The following is a 24,426-nucleotide window of genomic DNA, read 5'->3' on the forward strand; positions in this document are numbered from 1 at the left end:
CCAATGACTAATTTTTTAGAGAAACAATAATAGAGAAGTGTAACAAAGTTATATCACAGATAGTCTATTGTGCATTTGAAGATTCTTAAATTAAGCAATTTCCATCCAAGATTCATGAGACATAGAATATAAGATTATAAAAATCATTTTTAAAAACCTCATGAAAACAACGCCATGAAAAAACAAGGCATTGGAGGGACTGAGTGCATCTTTACCAACTCTACAGGCAGCAGTAAGAAGAAGCTTCAAATGTGTTATGCTTGTTGCCCCCAATGTGTTTGCATTATTCTAAAAATGATGAAAGAAAGTTGTGTGCTTCCTCTGATGACTTTATTTTTCAATCATCATTGGAAGATCAGATGGTACTTTTCTTTTTCATAGAAGACTGGTTTTATAAGGACAACCCTATTCTCTACAGCAGATGTCACACTCAAAGATGAGGGAGTTTGCCGACAGAAGATAAACCTTAGAAATAAGAAAATCAGAATGCAGAAAACCCACAGTCTGCTTGCATCTTTGTTATTGCTATTATCCATTGGTGGGTTGTCTTTCACGCCCCATGACACAGGCAGGGTAGATCAGGCTCAGCAGGTACTTCGCTGAGAAGAGAGACCGACACGGGGCTCGATCCCAGGACCCTCAGATCATGACCTGAGCGGAAGGTCAGATGTTTAACCAACTAAGCCACTCAGGTGCCCCCAGGAATCCATTCTTATGAACCCTACAGTAAAGGAGACAGCTGTCAAGGGTCATGCTAATGTATAAATTATTACAAACTGGAAAAGGGCCATGGAGAAATGGCCTGTGAAAGAAAGGGAAAAAATTGGGAAGAAAAGGGAAATAGGGAAGAGAGCCAACTTCACCTGGTTACAGGCAAAGCTTCTATGAATGATGTGTTTAAGGTATAAAATGAAAGTTTTTTGCTCCCAACTTGAGAAAAAGAGAAATGACAATCCTGCTTGCCATGTGGATCTTATTTGAGAACTATTCATTGTTTGTTTATAAAAACACATTTCCTACATGAGTAGTGCCTACACATTGTCGATAACACAAATATGAATGTGACAGAACTTCTACTTCTAATGTGTTTATTGACTACTTGGACAGAAAGACATACTACTATGTACAAGCTAGAATGTGTTGAATAGGAGAGAGGAATAAGAAAGAACCAGATAGAGTATAGGTAAAGGCTATCCCAGTGGTGAATCTGCCTTTAGCAAGTACATGGAATCTATCGTCATTTAAAAAATTTTTTTAAATTAACTGGTTTCTGATTTTGAGTTAGGTGCCTACATTTATGTCATTTTTCTCATGACATCTTTTTTTTTTTTTTTTTTTAAGGATTATTTATTTGAGAGAGAGTGAAAGCGAGCATGAGTCAAGGGAGGGGCGGAGGGAGAGGGAGAGAATCTTCAAGCAGACTCCCTGCTGAATGCAGAGCCAGTCCCGGGGCTCGATCACCCCACCCATGAGATCATGACCTGAGCTGAAACCAAGAGTCAGATGCTTAACCAAATGAGCCACCCAGGTAACTTCACATATTTCAAATGCACGTATTTTTGTGAGCCATCTTAAAGCTTTTTACAAAGAGAGGCACAAGTAAATGGATATTAAGGGAAAATCAGGGAAAAAGAAAAAGAAAAACAGAAGCGCGACCCTTCCAGAGCGAGGCTTTCCAGACTGAGAGAACTCTCCAAATATGGAAGGAGGCACAGAGATTGGGGATATAAAGGATGTGGAGAAGGAGGCCTTGCTGGCAAATTGGATTATAGGGTTCTCAGGAGGCTATAGGGCAGAAATAGGTTGATCTCAAAATGCAGAGGACTTAGAATGGTAGAATTCTAGGAGTTTGGACGTGAATCTCTGGCAGTGTCAAGGCAGCGATGGTCAAGTCTGAATTTGAGGAAGATAATTCTGATCGCAGTGTGAAGAGGCACACCATGATGACACTGATAAGACTTGGAATGAATGGAATGTGAGGGGGATGGGGGACAAAGCTCAGGAAGTTCCCAATGTGTTAAATGAGATACAGAAGAGATGAAGGACGGGGGTGGAGGAGATGATGGGTTCCACTTTAGACATGCAGGGTTCAAGCCGCCAGCAGAATATACAGGACTGGAATTTCTAAAAGAAGAGAGGATGCAAAGATCTGGAAATCACTTACATTCAGGTGTTGACTGAAACCCCTAGAATATTGGAGACTGAGCAAGGAGAAAACATTGCCTGACCAGAGTAGGGAGCCAGCACTGTTTCCTCAGAGGCCTCATAAGTGCTGCACTATGTGGGCAGCTGAAAAGCTTTGAGGAGAAAGAAACTGAAATCAATTCTTGTATTTCTAAGAGAGGGTCATGACCTATTTTAGACATACCTCACATCTGCGAAAGAAACCAGGCTCCAGGGCATCTCGAATCACTATTGTTTTTTTGTTCTGTTTTGTTTTTAAAGATTTTATATATTTATTTGACCGACAGAGAGAGAGAGAGAAAGAGAGAGAGAGCACGAGCAGGGGGAGCGGCAGGCAGAGCGAGAGGGAGAAGCAGCCTTCCCGCCGAGCAGGGAGCCAGAGGCAGGGCTCGATCCCAGAACTCTGGGATCATGACCTGAGTCAAAGGCAGAAGCCCAACTGACCTAGCCACCCAGGTGTCCCTCGAATCAGTGTTTTATCAATGAAAACCAGGAGCTTCTATGCCATGACAACGTGTATTTTTCCTCTTTTAAGTACTGTAATGTGGCCAGTAAACAATTAGTAGATATCATTAAAGAAGGTATTTGACTAATCCATATTTAAATAATGCCTCAGACAGATACCATCTTTTCTAGTCCTCTAAAAATATGAGGATTGCCATTGATAATAGAACAACTTTCTAACCCGAAATACGAAGTCCATCAAACTTAATAGGATGAAAGAGTTGCCAGAAATATCAGCAAATGAGCAAACTCAAGTTACCATATTGTAGTAAAGGTTCCTATTATGCAGTTTATTTAAAGATTTTATTTATTTATTTGAGGGAGAGACAGCACGTAGGGGAAGGGGCAAAGGGAGAGGGCAAGCAGATTCCCTACTGAGCTTAAGTCAGCTGCTTAATGGACTAAGCCACACAGGCTCCCCTGTGCAGTTTTTCAAAATTGTATCTTTAACATGCTCTACTTTGCCAGAACTTTAACATGAATAAGGACAAGATTTTTATGGTACTTGGCCTCAAGCTACAAATAATCTTTTTCCCCAAACTCCTTATAGGTATATATGAAATGGTTTGTTGCACACTTAAGTTTTGCAATGATATACTTAAAATCACTTAAGATACATTCAATATTGGGGTGCCTGAGTGGCTTAGTTGGTTAATCGTCTGACTTTTGCTTTTGGCTCAGGTCATGATCTCGGGGTCCTGGGATTGAGCCCCGTGTCAGTCTACACACTCAGCCCAGAGTCGGCTTGAGGATTCTCTCCCTCTGACCCTCTCTCCAATCTCTCTCTCAAATAAGTAAATAAATCTGAAAAAAAAAAGATACATTCGATATCCTCCTTATAACAATGCCATTCTTGGGGGCGGAGCAAGATGGCAGAGGAGTAGGAGACCTGGATTTCGTCTGGTCTCAGGAATTCAGCTGAATAGGGATCAAACCATTCTGAACACCTACGAACTGAACAGGAGATCGAAGAGGAGAGTAGCAACAACTCTCTGAACAGAAAAGCGACCACTTTCTGGAAGGTAGGACGTGCGGAGAAGTGAATTCGAGGCAATATTCGGGAGGATAGACGGTGGGGGGAGGGGGCCTCCGTCGGCCGCTTCTGGCAAGTGATAGAGCCGCGGAGCACAAAATCGGGCCTTTTCAAAGTCGGCTCCGCTGAGGGACATAGCTCCAGTGGCTAAGCGGGGGGTGGAACCCTCGTGGGACAGTGTGGTCTCAGGATCCTCGGGGTCACAGAAAAACCGGGGGTGCCTGAGTGCGGCTGAGCTCCCAGGTATGGGAGCAGGGAAGCCGGCTGCAAGGACGGAGCCGAGGCGCGGGCTCTCAGCTTGGGGTTGCCATAAACTGTGATCGGTGACACAGTCGGGCCACTGCTCCTCCAGCAGGGACCCAACAAGCAGCAGAGCCGGGGAAACTCCCCTTCCTCCCCCAGGAGGAGCAGCGCGGGAATGCACCGCAGGGATTTGCTGGGTTTGGAGACTCCACACGGGTCGAGTGCCAGAGGTAGAAATGCTTAGTCACAGGCCAGGTGAGCACGGAGTGTGGCCGGAGACCGGGGAGATGGGAGTGATAGACTGCTTTGCTCTGGGGGCGCACTGAGGAGCAGGGCCCCGAGTTCTCAGCTCCTCCGGGTAGAGAGTGGGAGGCCACCATTTTCACCCTGGTCCTCCAAAGCTGTACCGAGAGTTTGCAGGGAACAAAACTCCTGAGAGCAAACCCGAGCAGGTTGCTTAGACCGGACCAACAAGGGCGGGGCAATTCTGCCTCCGGCAAAGACATTTGGGAACCACGGCAACAGGCCCTCCCCCAGAAGATCAGCACTAACAGCCAGCAAGCCAAGACCAAGTTTACCGACCAAGGAGAACCGAACTCCAGCCCTAGGGGAATACTGCACATAGAATTCATGGCTTTTTTACCATGATTCATTAGTTTTTCAAAGTTAATTTTTTTAACTGTTTTCTTTTTGAATTTTTCTTTTTCCCTTTTTCAACCAACATCTTATCAATCCCTTTTTTAAAAAAAACATTTTTTATTTTTCATTTTTAGAGTCGTATTTTATCCCTTCATAGTAGTTACCCTTATTTTTGGCATATGTATATGTTCTTCTCTCTTTAAAATTTTGATATACAGTTTCTTCTAACAGATCAAAATATACCCTAAATCACTAGTGTATGGCTTTGTTCTGGTCTCCTGCCTGATCACAGGCTCTCCCATTTTTTCTTTTCTTTGTTTTTAAATCTTTCTTCTATGAAGGGGAGTAAGTCAGAGGGGGAGACGAACCAGGAGAGATGATGGACTCTGAAAAACAAACTGAGGGTTCTAGAGGGGAGGAGGGTAAGGGGATGGGTTAGCCTGGTGATGGGTATTAAAGAGGGCACATTCTGCATGGAGCACTGGGTGTTATGAACAAACAATGAATCATGGAACACTACACCAAAACAAATGATGTAATATATGGTGATTAACATGACAATAAAAAATAAAAAAAATAAATCTTCTTTCTTCTTTCAAACAACTTCTTATCAATTCCGTTTATAAAACCTTTTATAATTTTCATCTTTACACTCATCTTCCATCCCTTCATTGAATCAATCCTTATTTTGTACATATATAAGTCTTTCTTCCTTTAAAATTTTAGGAGGCACTTTCTTCTAACAGACCAAAATACACCCAAAATCTAGTGTGTGGCACTGATCTATGCATTAGCCTGATCATATTTGATCATATTCTGTTTTTTTTTGTTTTGTTTGTTTTTATCTTTTTCTTTTTCTTTTCTTTTTCTTTCTTTCCCTTTCTTTTCCCCTGGTTTCAGGTCGTTTCTGATTTGTATAGAGTATATTTGCTGGGGACGTTGTTAACCTGTTAGCATTTTGTTCTCTCATTCATTTATTCTCCTCTGGACAAAATGAAAAGACGAAAAAAATCACCTCAGCAAAAAGAACAAGAGGTAGTACCGTCTGCCAGGGACCTACTCAATACGGACATTAGTACGATGTCGGACCTAGAGTTCAGAATCATGATTTTAAAGATACTAGCTGGGCTTGAAAAAAGCGTGGAAGTTATTAGAGAAACCCTTTCTGGAGAAATAAAAGAACTCAAATCTAACCAAGTCGAAATCAAAAAGGCTATTAATGAGGTGCAATCAAAAATGGGAGCACTAACTGCTAGGATAAATGAGGCAGAAGAGAGAATCAGCTATAAGGAGACCAAATGATGGAAAATAAGGAAGCTGAGAAAGAGAAACAACTACAGGATCACGAGGGCAGAATTCAAGAGATAAGCCATATGATAAGACGAAACAACATTAGAATAATTGGGATCGCAGAGGAGAAAGAGAGAGGGGGGCAGAAGGTTTAGTGGAGCAAATTATAGCAGAGAACGTCCCTAATGTGGGGAAGGAAACAGGCATCAAAATCCAGGAGGCACAGAGAACCCCTCTCAAAATCAATAAAAATAGGTCAAACCCTGACATCTAATAGTAAAACTGACGAGTCTCAGAGACAAAGAGAAAATCCTGAAAGCAGCTCAGGAGAAGAGATCTGTAACCTACAATGGTAGAAACATTAGATTGGCAACAGACCTATTGACAGAGACCTGGCAGGCCAGAAAGGACTGGCATGATACCTTCAGAGCACTAAATGAGAAAAATATGCAGCCAAGAATACTATATCCAGCTAGGCTGTCACTGAAAATTGAAGGAGAGGTAAGAAGCTTCCAGGACAAACAAAAACTAAAGGAATTTGCAAACACAAAAACAGCCCTAAAAGAAATATTGAAAGGGGTCCTCTAAGCAAAGAGAGAGCTTAAAAGCAGCATAGATCAGAAAGGAACAGAGACAATATACAGTAACAGTCACCTTACAGGCAATACATGGCACTAAATTCATATCTTTCAAGAGTTACCCTGAATGTAAATGGGCTAAATGCCCCAATCAAAAGACACAGGCTATCAGATTGGATTAAAAAACAAGACCCATCAATATGCTGTCTGCAAGAAACTCATTTTAGACCCAAAGACACCCCCACATTGAAAGTGAGGGGGTGGAAAACCATTTACCATGCTAATGGACACCAAAAGAAAGCTGGGGTGGCAATCCTTATATCAGACAAATTAGATTTTAAAACAAAGTCTGCAATAAGAGATGAAGAAGGACACTATATCCTACTTAAAGGGTCTATCCAACAAGAAGATCTAACAGCTGTAAATATCTATGCCCCTAACATGGGAGCAGCCAATGATATAAGGCAATTAATAACAAAAGCAAAGAAACACATGACAACAATACAATAATAGTGGGGGACTTTAACACCCCCATGACTGAAATGGACAGCTCATCTAAGCAAAAGATCAACAAGGAAATAAAAACTTTAAATGAAACACTGGACCAAATGGACTTTAGAGACATATTCAGAACATTCCATCCCAAAGCAGCGGAATACACATTCTTCTCAAGTGCCCATGGAACATTCTCCAGAATTGATCACATCCTAGGTCACAAATCAGATCTCAACCAATACCAAAAGACTGGGATTATTCCCTGCGTATTTTCAGACCACAATGCTTTGAAACTAGAACTCAATCACAAGAGGAAAGTCGGAAAGAACTGAAATCCATGGAGGCTAAAGAGCATCCTACTAAAGAATGAATGGGTCAACCAGGAAATTAAAGAAGATTTAAAAAATTCATGGAAACCAAGGAAAATGAAAACACAACTGTTCAAAATCTTGGGGATACAGCAAAGGCAGTCCTGAGAGGAAATTATATAGCAATACAAGCCTTTCTCAAGAAACAAGAAAGGTCTCAAATACACAACCTAACCCTACACCTAAAGGAGCTAGAGAAAGAACAGCAACTAAAGCCTAAACCCAGCAGGAGAAGAGAAATAATAAAGATCAGAGCAGAAATCAATGAAATAGAAACCAAAAGAACAGTAGAACAGATCAACGAAACTAGGAGTTGGTTCTTTGAAAGAATTAATAAGATTGATAAACCCCTGGCCAGACTTATCAAAAAGAAAAGAGAAATGACCCAAATCAACAAAATCATGAATGAAAGAGGAGAGATCACAACCAACACCAAGAAATACAAACAATTATAAGAACACAGTATGAGCAACTCTATGCCAGCAAATTAGATAACCTGGAAGAAATGGGTGCATTCCTAGAGATGTATCAGCTACCAAAACTGAACCAGGAAGAAATAGAAAACCTGAGCAGACCTGTAACCACTAAGGAAATTGAAGCAGTCATTAAAAGTCTCCCAACAAGTAAAAGCCCAGGTCCAGATGGCTTCCCAGGGGAATTCTATCAAACATTTCAAGAAGAATTAATACCCATTTTCCTGAAACTGTTCCAAAAAGTAGAAATGGAAGGAAAACTTCCAAACTCGTTTTATGAGGCCACCATTACCTTTATCCCAAAACCAGACAAAGACCCCATCAAAAAGGAGAATTACAGACCAATATCCTTGATGAACATGGATGCAAAAATTCTCACCAAATACTAGCCAATAGGATCCAACAGTACATTGAAAGGATTATTCACCATGACCAAGTGGGATTTATCCCTGGGCTGCAAGGTTGGTTCAACATCCGCAAATCAATTAACGTGATACAATACATTAACAAAAGAACAAGAGTCATATGATCCTCTCAATAGATGCAGAAAAAGCATTTGACAAAGTACAGCATCCTTTCTTGATCAAAATTCTTCAGAGTATAGGGATAGAGGGTACATACCTCAATATCATAAAAGCCACCTATGAAAAACCTACAGCGAATATCATTCTCAATGGGGAAAAGCTGAGAGCTTTTCCCCTAAGGTCAGGAACGCGGCAGGGATGTCCACTCTCACCACTGCTATTCAACATAGTATTAGAAGTCCTAGCCACAGCAATCAGACCACAAATAGAAATCAAAGGCATCCAAATCGGCAAAGAAGAAGTCAAATTCTCACTCTTTGCAGATGATATGATACTGTATGTGGAAAACCCAAAAGACTCCACCCCAAAACTGCTAGAACTCATACAGGAATTCAGTCAAGTAGCAGGATATAAAATCAATGCACAGAAATCAGTGGCATTCTTATACACTAACAACAAGACAGAAGAGAGACAAATCAGACATGAACAGACATTTTTCTAAAGAAGACATCCAAATGGCCAAGAGACACATGAAAATGTGCTCAACATCGCTCAGCATCAGGGAAATCCAAATCAAAACCTCAATGAGATACCACTTCACACCAGTCAGAATGGCTAGAATCAACAAGTCAGGAAACGACAGATGTTGGCGGGGATGTGGAGAAAGGGGAACCCTCCTACACTGTTGGTGCAAGCTGGTGCAGCCACTCTGGAAAACAGTATGGAGGTTCCTCAAACAGTTGAAAATAGAGCTACTCTACGATCCAGCAACTGCACTACTGGGTATTTACCCCAAAGATACAAATGTAGGGATCCGAAGGGGTACGTGCACCCCAATGTTTATAGCAGCAATGTCCACAATAGCCAAACTGTGGAAAGAGCCAAGATGTCCATCGACAGATGAATGGATAAAGAGGAGTTGGTATAGATACACAATGGAATATTATGCAGCCATAAAAAGGAATGAGATCTTGCCATTTGCAACGACATGGTTGTAACTGGAGGGTGTTATGCTGAGTGAAATAAGTCAATCAGAGAAAGACATGTATCATATGACCTCACTGATATGAGGAATTTTTACCTCTGGAAACAAACTGAGGTTTGCTGGAGTGGTGGGGGGTGGGAGGGATGGGGTGGCTGGGTGATAGACATTGGGGAGGGTATGTGCTATGGTGAGCGCTATGAATTGTGCAAGACTGTTAAATCAGAGGTCTGTACTTCTGAAACAAATAATGCAATATATGTTAAGAAAAAAAAAGAAGAAGAAGATAGCAGGAGGGGAAGAATGAAGGGGAGTAAGTCGGAGGGGGAGATGAACCATGAGAGATGATGGACTCTGAAAAACAAACTGAGGTTTCTAAAGGGGAGTCGGGTCGGGGGATGGGTTAGCCTGGTGATGGGTATTAAAGAGGGCACGTGCTGCGTGGAGCATTGGGTGTTATGCACAAACAACAAATCATGGAACACTACATCAAAAACTAATGATGTAATGTATGGTGATTAACATAACAATAAAAAAAACCAATGCCATTCTCACTTGCATTGGAATGGTGCACAAACAGCACAGCATCTTGTGGCTCAAGCAAAATCAAGCTTTGGGAGGCGGAACAGGAAACTAAATGGGAGAGGGTCAGCAAGAGGCATGTTCTGGCTCAAGTGCTCATCATCCCAAACAGAGGTGCAGGCACATAGACATCTGGGTGGTGCTCCAGATGAAAATCCTACCATATACCTCCCCCCCTTTTTTTTTGGCAATGAATGATAACGGAGCATTTGTGAGCAGGAAAGTGGAAAACTGGAAACCCAGATTGAGCTTGTGTGCAAGCTGCTCAAGGAAGCAGCACAGAGGCACTGATCATCAGCTCAGACCTCCTGCCCACCCTGGAGGTCAATAGCCTTGTCTCTTCTTGCTTGTCAGACATTTTTTCCTGATTAGGGTAAAGGAGGAGTGATTATAAGCAAGTTGGCAACATTGTTTTCATCAATTTTAATATGCATTTAAAAACTTAACATCTATGAGACATGCTGATTTTTACAGTCAATGGCATATCATAGTTTACACTTTTTTTTTTCTGACTCAATGGTACACACAGTGTATTTTACAACTGGTGTCAAATTTGGTGAATTGAGATAATTATTTTGGGGTGCCTGGGTGGCTCAAGAGGTTGAGCGTCAGACTCTTGTTTTCAGCTCGGGTCATGATCTCGGGGTTGTGAGATGGAGCCCCACCTCTGGCTCCATGTGTGGAGTCTGCTTGAGTTCTCTCTCTCCCTCTGCTTCTCCCCCTGCTGTCTCTCTCTGCCTTTCTCTCAAAAAAAAAAAAAAAAAGAGGTAATTATGTTAATATCATCTGACATGTCTGAACTGGGGGGGAAATGTTCTCCCATTTAATCATTGCCTTAAAATAATCAGCGCATATACATGGAGAATCTCTGATTTTTAGATATGCCTTTAAGTATTAAGTCATTTTTGGAAAACTACAAGAAAACTATTTTAATGAGTTAGCTTTAAGACCATGGAAAAGATGAGGAGACAAGGTTTCCTCCCTCATTGGTAGTTCTTCCTTCCAAGAGCGTTGGCATTCTTGATATCAAAAAGAGGATGTGAAGGTGAAGGTCTCATTGTGATTGACAAACATTTCCTCAAGAGCTTTATAGGGAATTGAGCAGCATAGTGATAGCTTGATTATCTAGATAAATAATTCCATTCTTCAAAAGGCTCTGATTTTCAATACATTTATATTTGTCCAGGTTATAAATTCAGAGTCTCATTACCCAAACACAACTGTTAATATTATGGATGCATTTCCTTCTAGTCTTTTTTAATAACCATATTCTACACTATTATTATAAGCATAGGCAATTTTGTATCTTGTGTCTATTTGGTTACAATAGGATTACATGTATTTTCTGAGTGCTCTCCAGCCTTTGTTAACAGTCATCTTTAATGGCTGCATAATAGTTTCTTAAATGAATGTACTGTAATTTACATGTGGTTTTCCCTATTGTTTCCAAAATTTGGAAATATAAAGCTATAAGATTCATGTATTTTGAAAGATTTCTTTAGGCAGAGTGCAAGAAATAAGATTAAGGACATCAATGGATAATCATTTTATTATGGCTTTTGTAGATTAAGTATATTAGTTATTTGTATACTATATATAATAGTATAAATTCTATTTGCACAGTACTCTAGTGATGATGAATAGCCTTACTTTTATTGTGGGCTTTTATTTTAATAGATGAGAAATTAAACCTAATTGCATTTCTTTTATTAATTATAAGGCTGAATAACTTCCTACATATTTGTTTGATCATCATGGTTCCTGTTTTGTGAATTGTCTGTCCATGCCTGTGTCCATTTATATATTGAATTACTTTAGTCTTTTCACTCAATTGTTATAATCATTTTGCACAATAAATATGCAACATTCTGTTATGCCTTTTTATATGGAGATTTTTGATACCCAGAAACTGAAGAAATTTGATATTAAATATTTTTCTATTATTTTTATATTTTTTGGAAGCACAAGATTTTTTTTTTACCATTTACACATTTGATAAATATTAGATCAAACTTTATTCAAGTACTCTTTTAAAAAATAACTTTTTAATTCTTAAGGATTTATTTTACTGCATTCTATGAGATGAGGATTTATACCCATTTGATTCTCTTTTTGTTAGCCAAGTATTCTAATATTATGTATTGAATAATTTTTCTCTTCTTCAGACTCATGATCATTCTAATAATATGTTAAATTTCTATATATGTCAGCATCTATTTCTGGGCTAACTAATCCATCTCTCCATTCTCAAGATAACACATGATGTTAATTATTGTTGGACAAATGTCTTTCAATGCTGCCTTTTTACCTCCTTACCCATTTTTCTGTTTTATTTCCTCCTCAATATTTCTGGCAAACTTTAAAAATATTTAAAGTTTTAAAAAAAGATGTTTTGTTAGGATTACAATAAATCTGTTAAACTGTAGAGAACTGAAATATCTACAATATGTACCATTCTCTTTTAGAAATATGTCTTCTCGGGGCACCTGGGTGGCTCAGTCGTTAAGCGTATGCCTTCAGCTCAGGTCATGATCCCAGGGTCCTGGGATCGAGCTCTGCATCGGGCTCCCTGCTCCATGGGAAGCCTGCTTCTCCCTCTCCCACCCCCCCTCCTTGTGTTCCCTCTCTCGCTATATCTTGCTGTCAGATAAATAAATAAAATCTTTAAAAAAAAATAGAAATATGTCATGATTTTTCCATTCACATGGATTGTATGTACTTCTTAAGTGATTACTAGCTATATCACATAATTCTATGAAGATAAATGAGACATTCCCATTTTGTGTTCTAAAAGAATGTTCACAAAAATTGATTATTGAATCTTCTATCTTGCCAAGTTACCAACATTTCATTAAATAAGTTTTCTTCAATTGATTCCTCTTGATCTAAAAGATATTTAAGAATATGGCTTATAAAGATTAAGAATCACTATTTTACTGTTTCTAATATTTATAGATCTCTTTTTTTTGTATTGATCAGAATTTTCCAAAAATCTTAGATAATTATGGTGATACTCAACACCATGATTGTAATTATTTTAGGACAAATGCCTCCAGTAGATCACAGGTAAATTATAATTGACTAACTTTAGTATACAGGTATCTGAAGAGGAGTTTTGCAAAAAAATGAAAACAGCATTAAGTGTTTGTCTGGCAGTGAGCTGTTAGAGAGGTAGAATGTCCTCAAGCAGCAAGGGTGGCCCCTGCCAAGCTCTGTCCCCAGGAACTACTCTCAGCATCTCCGCATTAAGCCACCATAGCTTTGAACTGTATCTGCCCTCCTCTGTGCTTCACGTGATTGATTTTGTGTATCTGTTAGCAAGATGTGCCCAAAGGTATCAGAAAAGCCTAAAGGAAGTTACTTTTTGGGTCTGGGGATTCTTAGGAATTTTTTCACATTAATTAATTAATTTTTTCACATTAATTAATTTCAAAGAAATTAAAAAATTAAAAGTTGCTTCTTCACTTTATACTATTTTGGCTTAAGAAAGCTTTCCCTGGAACATGATTTTTTGGATGGGGCAGGGAGATAAGCTATATATTGAAGCGAGGGCAATTCTTGCCTTAATTTCCATGTGTGAGGCAAGTGATTGGTCACAATTCCCACAATAGTGTTACCATTTTGTTAGCTACAGTTCCAAAAGGATTTACTTCAGAATGCTAGGGAGGTAGGAAAAGCAGGAAATATGAAGGTCCTAGGAAAATTGGGGTCATTTCATTTCATTATTATCATGATGACTTTGTAATGAGAATCTGCTCTGCTGAATTCTATTAGACTTTGAGTAAAATTTGGTTAGAAAGACCACATCCAGTAGAAAAAGAAAATCCAGTTAAAACCAACATTGATAAGAACACATTATGGCAAGCCAGGAAAAAGTTAGAAAATATTTCTAAAAGATTAAAAGAAAAATAATTAACTAAAAATTTTGTACTTGATAATAACCAAAGTAGAAAATGCAACATCACACTAATGCTGGCAAGTATTCATTCATTCTTATAATTTTTCAATCTCTAGGTCTTTACCAATGTTTAATACAATTCATGACATTTTAGATACCCACTTCTGTTTGGCAGAACAAAGATGGCAGTGGTTTTAAAGTAAGATTTTTGTCATTTCTGACCAGAAATTTCATACCATTCTTTTGCTTGGTGAACTATGGCTAAGATGTTTCAGAATAGGATTTATAAAATGAAGTTAGATATTAAGATGACGAAGCTTTGAGATGTACAAAAAAAAGAAATTTGTTGGGGATAGTAGATAAAGGAGAGAGCATAGCATAGTGCCATGTGAGTAGCTATTGGTCAACGGACAGCAACCAAGGTCCTTGAATGCTCAATGGTTGCACATGACACTTGAAGGTAAGTTTTCTTAAGGAAGTTGGCTGCATACGGGATTGCTAACATGCAAATTCAGGCAAAGCCTTTACAAAAATCATCTTTTAATCTCTAAAATTAGCAACGAAACAATTAATGGTGACTTCTTGGGTATCCATTCCAAAGCCCCAACTGTAAATTCACCAGATCAGACCACAATTCTCTAATAAATATAACCAGCATAATCCGAGGTGGATCAAGATGATGTGGGCATGGCTGTAATCAGTAGATCACTGATGTAGATGAGAATGTAATTAAATTTTGACACGCTAGTTTAGGAGACCCTGGAATGTGGCATTCATATATCAGTAAAACATAACAGAGACATAGCAACAAAATTAACATAGAGCCACACCATTCCCGCATTCACATGGCAACAATTATTCCAACACAAACGACGTATGCTAAACAAATATTATTTGGCTGGGAAACGATAATTGAAATGATGTTACATTCTAATAGTACAAAGGACATTGGCAGATAGTCTCTCTGAAGTGGTCCTTAAATCATTTCATTAAAATATTGAACTCTTAAAAAAAGATGTTATTTTAAAGCAGATAGCATAAAATACTCCGAATCTGCAAAAATACATTCTTGAAATATCCACTAAATATTTTCATAGGTCCCAAATTTGTCATGAGGAAATACTTCAGAAATGCGTAGACGTCAGTGCCATTTCTCAGATCTTTAATATGGAAGTAGTTGTCAATTAATTTTTTTAAAATAAAAGTTTGTTTTGCCCTGAGTTTTTATTTGGGCTCTTACTTTAAAGCCTTTAGGTCTCCTAAAAGCAGGAGCTTTTAGGTCTCTTAAAATTGAATGAGAATGCACTCATCATTAATTTTGCCCCCAAAATAATTCCCTCCTTTCTGTCTTCCTTCTCTTCATATTTGCTGAGTGCATCTCTAGTTTAAGGTAATGTGCTGGACTCCATTGATGACTAATAGTACATGGTACTTAGCTTCAATGAGTTCAGGCCAGTGGGGATGCAGAAATATATACATCTAATTGCAATGTAACCTAGTAAATTAAGTGATAAATGTACATGTACACAGAGTGCTTTGGAGCATAGAAAATTTTCCCACTCAGCCTCAGGCAGTCAGAAAGGAATAAAAAGAGGGGGTACCCGGGTTAACATTTAGGCAGAATGTTAAATTCTCAAAATTCTTTCCTGATACCATTCCCACAAAACCAAGAGGCTTAGGATTATGAGAATTTCTAGATTTGACTGTCAAATAACTCATGGTTCATAGTTTTAAATCTGGTTGACTATAAAACACTTCATAGTAAAAATAGAAAGTAACAGAAACCCAGTTATTATGTATTCATTTCCTATAACATTCAACTTCATTTAATAGCCATAGTTCTTTCAACTGTCTGCACATAATAGTGTCAATGAAACCAGAATTATTTGAATAGGTACTAAGGAGCAAACTCTTTTAAATAATCACTTTTTTAAAAATGGTAATATCATCCTCAAAAACATAGCAGATTACCTTGCCTTCTATAAAATCAGGACAAGAAAGATGCTATTCTCTTCATCCTCCAGTGAGCTCAAAAGGTGGGAATGTTGCCAAAATATTTCAATGAGCAGGGAGTTATTTTCCCAGGAAATTTCAAAAATATTATTAATTCACTTTGATTTTTTATAATGATTATAAAACATTTTCAAGGCTGGCTGTATTTAGCAGCTTTAACTGACAATTGTTTTTTTTCCTACCATAGTGAACCACTTCAAAAATATCATCCCCCTCCCTCTAATCAATTTCACAATGGAAAATCCAGGAAAAAGTGTTTTACTCTTGAAAGATATATGGTGTGCTCAATGGAAAATTTATCATTTAGTTAGTTTTAAGAGATCAAATAGAAACATTTGAAATACAGACGAAGTAAGAGGTAAAAGAATACAGTTTAGAATTGTAAAGGAAAATGTTAGATGTTCTGTGAAGGTCAAAGTCAACTCTTTCCCTTAAATTCCCTCAAAAGACTTATATGCACTGAAGTATATAGTGATGGTAACTATGATGATCCTATTCCTACTTTATTTTTCATTCTTTTTCATAATTCATTTGAAATTTAGCTTGACTCTTTTCCTCCCAACATATTAGTTACCTATCATAAGTCATAAATTTTGAAACTTGTTTTCTAACTGACCACTTAAGGGAAAAAATGAGACTTAGGATAATAGATAAGGAAACAAATCATTGCCAGGGAGTACGTTAAATGCTTTATTAGAGAATATACAAATTGGGATGGGAACCCTGAAAATGAAGTCAATTTATGTCTGAGGACATTTGAGCATAGCCTTATGAGATTTATAGCTGTTCACAGAAGGCTAAGAAGAGAAAGAATGTATCAGACAAGATATACACAAACCAACATACACAAAGAATAAGTCAGCACATGAGGTCCTTTTTCCAGTTCTGAGGAGATAAGTAGCTGTGTGAGTCTGCCACACAGGTGCCCAGTGGATGGGAGGGGGGAGGGAAGGCACCAAAGCTGTGGTTGGTCCTTGGAGGATCTTATCATGCTGAAGACTTTGGATTTTATCCTTTAGACTTTCACTGTCCAATATGAAAGTCACTATCCATGTGTGGTTATTTACATTTAAATTAAATTAAATTCAATCCCCTTGTACCAGCACATTTCAAGCTCTCAATCACTATGTGTGACTCACAGTCACCATACTGTACAGCACAGATCCAGAATGTTTCCATATCACTGAAAGTACCATGGGAAAGCATGGCCTTAAATAAAGAGAAACCACATCCAACTGTGAATTCTAAAGCAAGAGACTGACCTGATTAAAACTGCACTTGGTTAAACAGGTAACTCATATAGTGTGAAGGATAGGCATAGGGGTGGTGGGACTGGAGGTAGAGTGCCAATAAGAAGGAATTTTTTGAGAGACAGAACTAGAACTGTAGCTGCGGGAACATGGAAGAAGCTGCCTATTTCAGCAGGTTGGAGGTGGGGGGGGCAGAACTGAGAGCCCTGGGCTAAGTTCCTAGTGTGGATGATGGGGAGGAAGATGATGTCTTAACTGGAAGATACTAGAAGAAATGATAGTGGGCTAGAGAGCAGAGATTAGTTAATTTTTTTACCTGTTGAGTTGTAGTTGCCTGGGGACTGAGAGAGGAGGTTTGGGTTAATAGGTATCTGAGAAGTAATTTCTCATTATTTTTCCTTTACAATAGACTTCCTTTCACAATTGCCTAAAACAAGCATTCTCAGCTTTCACATGACTCTAAAGGTTAGCTAAGTAGGTTAAACAAGAAAGGAGAGCTGAGGCTCAAATTGGCAAAAAAAAAAAAAAAAAAAAAAAAAAAAAAAAAAAAAAATATATATATATATATATATATATATATATATATGGCTAAGGCTAGTTTTCAGGGTTTTTGCACCTTATTTTACTATGAAAGCAGCAAATAAGCAGCACAAAGGATTCACACCTGCTGAGGGTATGAGGAAATGGCTCCTGCTCCCCAGTGTCACCCTCATTAAGGTCTGAGGATCAGTGATGCCCACATATCTGAGGGACTCCTTAGGTCAGAGGAGAGAAACTGTGGCCACCAGGCTTTAATATCCACCTGGAGCCTAGACAGGGTCCACATCAGCAGTCAAGGGTCTTCCTACTATCAGATAAGGATATTCTTTTTGAACCACCGTTCAAAGCTTCAGTATTGTACTTTTTACTTCTTCATGCCATGCCACCACACCCAAAATTCTCTTTTCCATCCTCTTTATTCTTAGCCATTGAATAAGGCACCTACTTCACAAAAGAGAGGAATATCCCAACTCCAATGTTACTCCTACCTTCATTCCTTTCCATAACTGTCCTGCTTATTTCACTGGAAGGCATCCCTATTTGCTGATTTACAAAAAGATTCACAGAAGGCATCGATTAATAATAGAGGGAGACATGTAGGTAAGAAATAATTTCTTTAGGATGAGGGTCAACTGAATATGTTTAAGTGTTTATTTAAAAGAGGCTGCAAAGACCAAGGAGCTGAAGATACGGAAGAGAAAGCCTCTCTGATTTGCCTCCTACAAAGCTGGAGTAGACAGGATCGAAGCACAGGCACTGAAGTGGAAGAAGGACCACCCTTCCGTCATCATAGACGAAAAGGAGGCAAGAATGCAGACCCTGCAAGGGAAAACATCTAACCTGAATCCTAAAGGCTTCAAAGGAATTATCCATTGGGGATAGTCAACAAGCCTTTCTGCAGATTGATTCTCTATTCATGTGGCTCCATAGAAGTCATGGTTTCTGGGAGTGCCTGGGAGCAGCTTCTTGGCCTTGACAGACCAAACACAGAGCCTCGGTCCACACCTTCCTCTACATGGAACATGTCAGTCTTTGTAACCCCAAAAGCGCAAACTGTCACCCACCACTGCCTGTTTTTTGGACATTTTCTGTCCAGGGATATATTTATCTGGGTTGGAATGCTAACTCTGTCTTTTAAACTTTCCTTTTTTCGTTACTTGTTTTAAATCATTGGTAAGTGTAGAGCAGAATGGGTGCCCCAAATTGTGAGTTTTTAACCAGAAGTCAAATATTTTTTGTAGGAATTCTTCTTTTTCCATTCAAATGATGATTCCAGATATGTTTCAGTTCAAATACTTAGAATTTTAATTGACCATGAGGATCTGTATCTGTGAAGAATTTTTCATAATTTTCAGTGAACATTTAGCTACATAGAGACATTTTATCACACAAATTTTAAAATGGAAATTGCTCTTATTCTTGAAACAATCAAAGAGGAAATAAGAGATAACATCTCTGCCATTATGATTTCCTATAGAGGTTGTCTCCACCTTAGTTGCAGGCTGTGATTGGAAGTTCACTTGTAAATTGTGTGTTTGGAATATAGATCCTAATTTCTATAGTAAAAATGTTACAAATTGGGAGGAAAGAAGGGAGGGAGGGAGAGGTAGATAGACGGAGAGAGAGAGAATATGAATGAGGGCTGTGAGAACAAGCCAGTTATCCAGACATGCACTCAGCGGAAGCCAAAATGGCAGCCATAACAGTCAGCTAATCTGTTACCACAGAAGAAAGAGTTCCTACATGACCACAGTAGCTGTCAGTGACAATTAAGTTGCCAAGTAGTGGGAAGAAAAGTAAACAACAGTAACTGTTCTCTGGCGGAGAAAAAACCAGGGAAAAGAACATAGGGGGAAAAAAGCTGTTGCCTCCGTCAAAGGGGAGAGGAAAGGGTCCAGAATCCATGCACAGGCACTGAAGTAAACTGATTAGTATAATGGTGCACCCACATCCACCAGCAACAGAAGGCAGGAGACCTGAGCTCCTTTGGCTGTGGTGCCCACGGAGTGAGGATTAGGGTAATAGCAGTGGTGAATTACCACAGGGTAACCTGGGAGTTACTAGGAAGAATGAACTGGAGCCATAAAAAGAGGCCAAAACAGGCAAACTTAAGTTGTTCTTGCTAGACAATAGGAGGGTCACAAAAGGAAACATTTTCTTTTTTTAAGATTTTATTTATTTGAGAGAGAGAGAGAGAGATAGGAGGGGAAGGGGAGAGGGAGAGAAAATCTCAAACAGATCTGTGCTAAGCACAGAGCTAGACATGGGGTTGGATCTCACGACCCTCAGATCATGACCTGAGCCATAATCAAGGGTCAGATGCTCAACCAACTGAGCCACCCAGGTGCCCCAACAACATTTTCATTTAAAGAACAGTAGCCAGGTGTGTATGCATAAGAGATTTCTTTTTTTTTTTTTAAAGATTTTATTTATTTAATTGACAGAGAGAGAGAGAGACAGAGAGAGAGGGAACACAAGCAGGGGGAGTGGGAGAGGGAGAAGCAGGCTTCCCGCTGAGCAGGGAGCCCGATGCGGGGCTCGATCCCAGGACCCTGGGATCATGACCTGAGCCGAAGGCAGTTGCTTAACCAACTGAGCCACCCAGGCGCCCCGAGATTTCCTTTTTAATCCTGAATATTTGACAAACACGTCTGCCTTGATTGTTTCAAAGTATTCTTTTTATTAAGTCTTCAAGTTGAATAATTTATACTGATACAGCCATCAAACATTTGAAATGTACACTCCTGTTTTAACTTAGTAAAATTAAAAAAAGATTGCATGTTTCATATTTAAATATATTTATGATGGTTACATTATATCAAATTTAAATCCTTTTCTGAGAGAAGAATATGTCTAAAAATACACTATAAAGCAGAGCCTGGAGTTAGCCAAGGGAAGGAGAACAGGAACTAGGGAAGAAACTTCCAGATAGCGCTAGGATATTTGGGTTATTGAAAGTGGTTTATTCCTAGAAGAGGAAGTGGTGTGGGGGAGATCAGGAAAGCATTGAGGGCAATTCTCACCATTAGCTGTGTACCCAGCAATAATTGCCCCTATGTGGCTGCTAACAGAACCCTAACCCCAGTCACACATCCACCCCTCCTGGCTCAGGAGAAGATGACTTCAGCCCCAGACCAGCAGGTACATTCCAATTAAACCACATCAATCATGGTAGTAACTCTTCCATTTTTCTCATTTTTGAATATTAAGTCTGAGAGTGAGTTGCTGGGCTTTCCCTGGAAAAATCATATGAAGACCACAAGAGACATGGAAGTCCCTCTTTTTCTTCTAGACAGATCAACTTGGAGTTGGACACTTACAGCTGTTGCTATAGCCATTTTGCTACCAGACTAAGAATGAAGCATTACACTGAGAAAGGCTGAGCCAGACTCATTACAAAGAAGTGAGGCTGGAGGACCGATATGTAGAGCCTAGAAACAATTTTACTTCTGCACTTTGACTTGTGAGAAGATGATTTTTTTCATTGTGTAGGGAAGTTTGTGGGAAGGCATTCTTATACTTGCTGTGGAAAACATGATGATATAAAAAGTATGAAGAAGCCAGATACAGAAAGAAAGGGAGAAAAGCCACATGGGCAATTTCTGTCCTCTAACCTCTGAAGGGTTTACACAAGACATAATATATTTATCTTTAAAAAAAAAAAAAAGAACTTGTTTTGGGTATAAAGGGAAGAGTGGAGGGTAGGAGGACAGGTTTGGGGTCAAGATAATCGATCAGGAAGATGCTGGGTGAGCCCTTAGAATCCATGCACAAGGGCGGTGGTGGAAGAGAAGCCAAGATGGAGACGGAGGCAGAGGGAGGCTGAGTTTGAAAGGCAATTTTGCATATTTACTGTATGTACTGCACCGTGTAAGAGGTTGAAGATACAAAGAACAAGACTGCCTTTGCCTTAAAAGATCTCACAGTTTTGTAAAAGGGGGAGATAGATACATAGCACTTGGCCACTACCATGTAGTCAGTGTAATACTGAGGTGGATGCACAGGGAGCACACAGAGGGAAGATTTCCAGGAATAGGAAGGACAAAATATTCAATGTCTATACTTCTAGCCCTCTACCTACTCCTTTATTTATTGCCATCTGACTTCAGCTTTACCGCATTAAAATTCTGAGTCTTCACAGGTCATTTTTCATTGGACTTGAGCATGTCCTCCTTCAGCTTAAATTCTCTTCAGCAGTTGTGCCTGGGCTTAAAATGTGCTTCCTCGGAAAACTGTTCCTAATGATGTGGACTGGGTTAATCCTCGTACGTGTCCCCATGGCATGCCCTATGACCTCTATCACTCCTCACACATTTTTTACCTGTCAAGTCATTATCTGTCTGTGTACCTCACAGGCCTGTTAACTCCCTGAGAGCTGGCACCATTTCAGTTCGGGTCACCATCGAACTCATTTCCCTATCAAGTGTATGGTAATTAAAGGTGTTGGGTAAGTATGTACAGATGAAGGAACAAATAAATGAATGGAAGAAGAAGGACCTAGGGTCAGAACCAGAAGCATCAAGTCCAAGATGGAGAGTGATGGCAGGATGTGGGTGCAGATGTAGCAAAAGTCAGGTCACGGTATGACCTGGCTCTCTTGTTGTTGAGGTCAGACACTACTGATTGCAAAATCTGACTCACCAATTTTCACTGATGGAGTAGGAGAAGGAAAGGATGATTCAAGTGAAAGAGACTTGTAAACATGATTTTTACTGCCTGGACTCATTCACTATTTCCTATGCACAGGATACTACTCAGGAAAATGGGCCAGAGGAACAGTAAACTTTGCAGGTAAAAGGAGGGTGCTAGCCCCTCGGAGAATGAACATGAAATTGAGGAGCAGGGGTGGACGTAAAATGTATGTCAGTGGCTCTAAGATAGAAAAGAGCTGCATAAGAGCACCTAAGAAAATTTAGAGAGTTCCTCAACCCAGGTTCCCAGAAGATTCTAGTTCACTAGGTCAGGGTGAGCCCTTAGAATCCATTCAAAGTTTTTCGGGCAATCCTGGTGTGCAAGGAAAAACTCTGATCTAGTTCAACTCTTTCCCTTACAAATAAGGAAACTGACCCCAAGAGAGACTTGTTGGCGTTGCTCAGGCCATTACTGGCCAAACTAGGACCACAAATCCAGTTTCTTGACCTGGAGGCCAGAGCTCACAGCATTAATAATTAGAATTAATTAGAATTAGCGAAGAAGCACAAAAATTGGCCAGAAGTTGGAACAATAAAATTGTAGCTTAATCCTCTTATAATAATGCATTTTTGAAGTTAAAGGTAGACACTAGTTTTTTTTCCACCAGAGCACTGAGGTTCAAGAGTGAGAAGGGCCCATGCTATCCAGTGTAGCCACTTTACTTAGTGAGTCAAAATAACAATAAATCTCACAGATTTTCTAAACTTGTGATGACAGTGGGTCTGCAGACAGGGGGTGGTTTTATAAGGGAGGGTGGTGAATTACTAATGGCATTATTCATGAGCAGCTTGTAGAGAATGATAAACATCTTGTCTTTATAACTCCTAAGTACAGAAGAAAAAAGATGGACCAATATTACAGTGTTACAGACTTTGCCCTGAGTATGCATTAACTCTTCTCATTATTGTTAGAGTTATCGAAAGAGATTGCTTAATGGGACTTTGGAAGGGGGGGGGGCTTTAGTTTAAATCTATTCATTGCAAATGGCAAAGGGTGATGCGACTTGATATCACATTAGAGCCCTGTAAGACTTTTGTCCTTTCAAGTGCTTCCTCAGTGAATATCCTAGATAGCCCCCAACAGAACTGGTTTAGGTTGGCACCGATCCTGCTTGAAAGATTTGGTGACAAATCACTTTTCCCTTCATCTTACCCAGAAATATCAGCAATCGCTCAATATGCTTCTGCAGGGAAACAATGGTCAAGACCTTCCGGACAGGATAAAGCAATGAATCACCATGTAAGATGACTCTATCACTATAGGTGAATGTTGGGATGCTATTTTTGTGATAACATAACCTATTGTACTAATGAGGCTTTTCTGAATTCTATTTTGGCTTTCCTTCTGACCCTTTCTCTTATTTTGATCATTCACAGCTCATTCACCCAGTTAAGGGAAAGAGAATGCGAGCACATTTTCAGGTTTCAGCAGTCCTAAGAAAGTCTCTTTAAAAATATAAACATATACATGTTTTGTATACATTTTTAAAATTGTGCTCATTTATCACATTTTGTGTATATATTGCTTCTTTCCTGGGTTTCTTTTTGCAAGAGCAGATATTCCTAACAGGAAGACATTTTTCCCTGCAGTATTAGAATCTGCAAAGCTCCAATTATACATCACTTGACTCTGTGACAGGAAGGCAGGCAGCTTGTGCCTAATGAATGGTACTGATGGAAGGGCAAGGGACACTGAGCTCCAAGTGTCATCAAACAGGATGACTTTGAGATGGTCTTGCTGGATCAGAGGATGCTGCCAGAGTCATTTAGTCCTTAAAATACATCAACTGTGTCCAAAATGCCCAAACTGACTGATTCTGCTATTAATCTGGAAAAGTAAGAGAAGGGAATAGGGTGCAGTGCTTTACAATAGGAACGGTTACACCCCACCATAAGACCTTTATGAAAATTAAGTAGCCTAATGGGTTTGCCATATGCTTTTAATATCATTAATGATACAAATATTTATGTTAATAGGGCCAAAGAAGTTTCAGTGGAGGCCAGAGAGCCCCGAAATGAAGAGCAGTTGCCACAGGAGATAAGAAAGATAAGACTTTAAGTGATGACAATGCCTCCAAGAAACCCAACTATAAGCAGGCTATGAGAAAGGATGACAATAGATAAAAGGTCAAAGGCGAT

Source organism: Eumetopias jubatus, unplaced genomic scaffold (genome assembly GCF_037043125.1).
Source record: "Eumetopias jubatus isolate StellerSeaLion01/CBP00866 unplaced genomic scaffold, mEumJub1_p1.0 scaffold_16, whole genome shotgun sequence".
Classification (NCBI taxonomy): Eukaryota; Metazoa; Chordata; class Mammalia; order Carnivora; family Otariidae; genus Eumetopias; species Eumetopias jubatus.